We start from the raw sequence: 5,192 nt of genomic DNA on the forward strand, positions 1-5,192 counted from the left end.
TGAGAAAATGGCTGAGTGAGTGAAGAAGTGAGGGGAGTGTGTGAGCAAGTGAGTGAGCGACCGAGTGAGTGAGCAAGGGACGGAGGGAGGCAGTGAGTGAATGAGTGAGTGCGGGGGCGAGTCAGGGATCGAGGGTGTGAGCACGCGAGACAGTGGGTGAGGGTGTGAGTGTGCGCGCGAAGGAAGTGAGTGAGGGCTGGAGGGAGCGAGACTCAAGGTGGTTGTTGCTGTAGTTGTTGTTGTCGTTGTTGTCGTCGTCTCTCCCCGCAGTGTTTCAAGGAAGGTTTACGAGGCAGCTATGCTGCTGAGCGCGGTTGGAGATGCGTTGGGCTATCGGAACGCACGGTGGGAATTCTGCGAGAGCGGGGAGCAGATTCATTCCGAGCTGGAGGGGCTGGGGTGCCTGGGCAACATTCACGTCTGTCTGCCACACTGGCCTGTCAGTGACGACACTGTACTACACCTCGCCAGCGCTCAGGCTCTCAACACTGGTACACGATCACAGTGGGGGTGGGGGGGTGGGGGGGTGGAGAGAGAGAGAGTGTGTGTGTGGGAGAGTGAGACAGAGAGAGGGTGAGTGTTGTGTGAGATACAGTGTGTATGAGTGTGTGTGTCAGAGTGAGACAGTCTGTGTGAATGTGTGTGATAGTGTGTGTGTCAGTGAGACAGAGTGTGTGTGTTTGAGACAGAGGGTGAGAGAGACAGTGTGTGTGAGATACAGTGTGTGTGAGTGAGAGAGTTTGTGTGGGAGTGTGTGTGTGTGAGAGGTTGTGTGAGATATAGTGTGCGTGAGAGTGAGATAGAGAGCATGTGTGTGAGTGTGGGTGAGATACAGTGTGTGTGAGTTTGTCAGAGTGAGTGTGCGACAGAGACACAGAGTGTGTGTGTGTGAGAGAGAGAGTCAGAGAGTGTGTGTGTGTGTGAGAGTGTGTGTGAGATTCAGTGTGTGTGTGAACTAGAATGTCTGCCAGAGACTGTGTGAGAGCGTTTGTGAGATATAGCATTTGTGAGAGCGAGTGTGAGGGAGTGTTTGAGAGAGAGTGAGAGCCACAGTGGAGGGTGCTATAAAAACGCAAGTTCTAGTTTTTTTGTTGATCACTGTAAAAGAGTGTTGTTTGGAGAAGATTAGCGGCTGATGTGGTTGGGAGTTATTGGGGGAAGGGGGGGTGTGTGCGGGGAGTTTGGGGGTGAAGTGCTGGGAGACACGGAGATTAATGATAAATTATGATTCTCATCCAGGGAAAGATGGAGATGCACTGCTGCATGAGTTTGCTGCTCAATATGTTGAAGCCATGAAGGACATGAAGGGCAGGAAGCCAGGTCCCACCAGCATCCTTGGTAAATAAAGCCTGGACACATATATCCTCTCGGGGTGGCGGAGGGGGAGTGGCGGGGCCTCCGTGGAGCTTAGTTGGCTCCAAAGTGTCCCAGCCCTGAGGACAACCGCAGCCCCATGTTGTGAAAGTCTCCTCTCACTCTGATGGCTTTGGTTTAGGTTCTGTGTCTGTTGAGACAGGTTTCGGTTGCATTGGTTGGCTTATGCTGGGATGGGTTAGGTTGGTGTTTGGGGTAGGTTGGGTTGGAAGTTGGCTAGGTTGGCCTCGGTTAGGCTGGGGTTGGGTGGTTTATGCTGAGTTGGGTTTGGGCTGGGGTTGGGTGGCCTCTGCTAAGTTGGGTTGGGGTTGGGTTGGGTGGACTGGGGTTGGGTTGGGGTTGAGTGGGTTGGGTTGGGTTTGAGTGGCTATGCTTGGTTGGATTGGGCTGGGGTTGAGTGGCCGATGCTGGCCTTAAAGGTCAAATCTATTAAAGATCTCCTGCGGTGCTGTCGGGAGGGAAAAGAGAGTGTCTTGCTCTCTCTCTATCTCCCAGTATCCTGGCAGATAAAACTACTCACTCGCTTCATGACTGTTTGCTGGAGCTTCACTGTGCGCAGTCATCTGCTGAATTAAACAGACAGTCACTTCACTCACGGTGAATGCTGGGAAACATGGGTGAAAAGGTCAGGTATAACGGTTAATCTTGTTGATCCTGGCTTTCTGTCAATCAGGAACTTCACAGCTGAGACCCGGATAGCCGTTGGGTTTCCAGATTCCCTTTAACCCGAAAGGAGTTGGATGTGGTGCAGCAATGAGATCAATGTGTATCGGTCTGAGGTCAGAGAGGCGTGAGAGAGACTGCGAGAGAGAGAGAGAGAGAGAGAGAGAGCTGGGAAAGATAGAGACCGAGAGAGAGAGAGACTATATGCGTACAGAGAGAGTGAGTGACTGACTCACTCTCTGTGTGTGTGTCAGGTATCCACGCCCGGAGCAACTCCCACACCTGGTGAGGGTCAGTATAGATTCCGGCCGAATAACACACAACCACCCAACAGGTCAGTGCATCCCCACCCAACGACCCCTACACACCTATCCCCCAACTAAACCTCCCCAGTATTCCCCCCAATTACCCCTCCCAACTATCCCCAACCACCCACCCCAACTACCCCCAACACCCACCCCAACTACCCACCCAAATAGCCCCCAAATACCCCACCCAACTACCCCTACACAACTACACCCCAACTAAACCCCCTCACTACTACCCCAAATTACCCCTCCCAACCACCCACACCAACTACCACCAACCACCAACCCCAACTACCCCCCAACCACCCACCCCAACTACCCACCCCAACTACACCCCAATCACCCACCCAAATTGCCCCCCAAATAGCCCACCCAACTAACCGCCATCTACTCCCACTCAACTACCCCCCCAAATACCCCCACCCAACTACACCCCTAACTATCCCTCGAACAACCCCAAAACTCATCCCCCAACTGCACTCCAACTATCATCTCCAACTAACTCCCTAACTACCCCCACCCAATTCTTATTATTATGTAACTTGTTGTTGTCAGGTTACCTGGGGGCTTTGGCCTCTGCTCTCTTCACTTCCTACGCTGTACAGGGGCGTCCGTTGTCAGAGTGGGGTTTTAGCTTGCTCCAAACGCTCCCACTCGCTCTGGACTACGTCACCAGCTCCGGGAGAGATGTCCCGGAAAACCTTGCCGCCTGGAATTACTTCCCAGAAAAGTGGGAATGGTAAAGATAGATATAATCTGCATGTTTTGGAAGCTAACGTAGCAGCCCACCTCCCCACCCCCATCTCGTCCTGCTCACAGTGATGTCCCCGCAAACTGCCGTGAAGCGAGCGCGCAGTTTTATCTGTCGCCCAGGACGCTGTGAGAGAGAGAGGAACAACCTTCTCTCCCCATCCCTCCAGGATGTTTGACCCACGTGGAAACCCATCACCCTGATCAGTCGGGTGTCTGACATGCATGGAAACCCATCACCGTGACCAGCCGGGTGTCTGACACGCACGGAAACCCGTCACCGAGACCAGCCGCGTGTCTGACACACACACACATCGAAACCCGTCACCGTGACCGGCCGGGTGTCTGATACACACACACGGAAACCCGTCACCTTGACCAGCCGGGTGTCTGTCACACACACGGAAATCCGTCACCGTGACCAGCCGTGTATCTGACACGCACGGAAACCCGTCACCGAGACCAGCGGGGTGTCTGTCACACACGGAAACCTGTCACCGTGACCAGCCGGGTGTCTGACACGCACACACGGAAACCCGTCACCGTGACTGACACACGGGAGAGTCGTGTGTTGATGGGTGTTGTGGAAGTGAGGTGCAGTGACTGAGTGACTATTTCTCGCAGGTATTTGAAGCAGCGGGGGCTGGAGGCGGGATCTGGGGGGCCGCGGTTCCCCCCGGTGTTCGGCCCCCCCGAGCGGGACGTGGAGTACAGGACGTTCTCGCTGGACGGGTGGGCGGGACGAAGTGGCCACGATGCTCCCATGATAGCGTACGACGCACTGCTGGGGGCGGGCGCATCCTGGGAGTAGCTGTGCTCGCGAGCGGCCTTCCACGGAGGTCAGTGCTCACGTGGGCTCACACTCGGTCACCACTCACACTGCTCACCCCTGCCCACTCACACTCACACCCACTCACACTGCTCATACCCCACTCACACTGCTTGTGGAGTCCTGTAGCTCAGTGGTTAGAGCACTCGCTTTGCAAGCGAGAGACCTAAGTTCAATTCCCGGCAGAGGGCGAAACCTTGGGCAAGTTTCCTTACTCCACACAGAGCCTAATAATAATCCTCCAAAACCAAAAACAATAATAAATTGGTCATTTTCAATCTACGACTGTTTGTGGGACATTGCTGTGTGCAATTGGCTGCCGCGTTTCGCCCACAAATATACAGTCAATTTACTTTACAGTATATTCTGTGAAGCACTTTGGGACGTCCTCCCGACGTGAAAAGCGCTATATCAAATGCAAGGATTATTATTATTATTATACCCACTCACCGGTCACACTCACCGCTCACACCTGCTCACAGTCACGCTGCACGCGTTCACACTGCTCAAACCCGCGTTGTCTGTTTGTCTCTCTCGCTCACTCTCTGTCTCTCTCTGTTTCTCTCTCAGTCTCTTTCTCTCTCTGCCCAGTCTCTCCGTGTCTCTCCATCTTGGTATGTCTCTCACCGTCTCTCTCTCTCTCTCCTCGTCTCTCTCTCTCTCAGATTCCGTGTTTCTCTTTCCAGGTGACAGTGACTCCACAGCTGTTATCGCCGGTTGCTGTTGGGGGGCGATGTATGGACTGTCCTCGGTTCCCGAAATAAACCACAAGTCACTGGAATACTGGGATCGCTTGGTGCAGGCAGCAAGACAGCTCCACCAGTCCGCCTGGGAATAGTACCCTCACACGACGCCGACCATTCTCTCCCCTCTGCTTTTGTAATAGATACAGTGAAATCAATATTACCCGATCTTTCTGGGAAACCCACAGCCATTCTTTTCACGCTGCTGCCCAAGTTTCCATTTTTTTCCCCCGATCTATAACGCTCCATGCAGCTTATTGCTAAGTGGCCTCTGTCACAACATTTCCCCTTTCGCGGTACCTGATGGAGCCGTATTTGTTCAGTTAATTGACCAACACTGATAGTAGGCATGTATCGTCTCCTAATTGGTGTTCAGAGGATTACACAGCACAGAAGGAGGCCATTCGGCCCATCATGTCTGTGCCGGTTCTTTGAAAAGAGCTATGAAATTGAATTCCACTCCCCCGCGCTCTCCCCATAGCCCTGCAAACAGTCCTGATAATTGAAGTCCCTCATTTGTGGTAT

The 5,192-nt window shown here is 53.4% G+C and overlaps 1 pseudogene; it reads left to right on the plus strand.

The window, feature by feature from the left end:
- The first annotated feature begins 280 nt into the window (after positions 1–280).
- LOC121851654 lies at positions 281–4,762 on the plus strand (annotated as a pseudogene).
- The last annotated feature ends 430 nt before the right edge of the window (positions 4,763–5,192 follow it).

Source organism: Callorhinchus milii, unplaced genomic scaffold (genome assembly GCF_018977255.1).
Source record: "Callorhinchus milii isolate IMCB2004 unplaced genomic scaffold, IMCB_Cmil_1.0 Scaffold83, whole genome shotgun sequence".
Lineage (NCBI taxonomy): Eukaryota > Metazoa > Chordata > Chondrichthyes > Chimaeriformes > Callorhinchidae > Callorhinchus > Callorhinchus milii.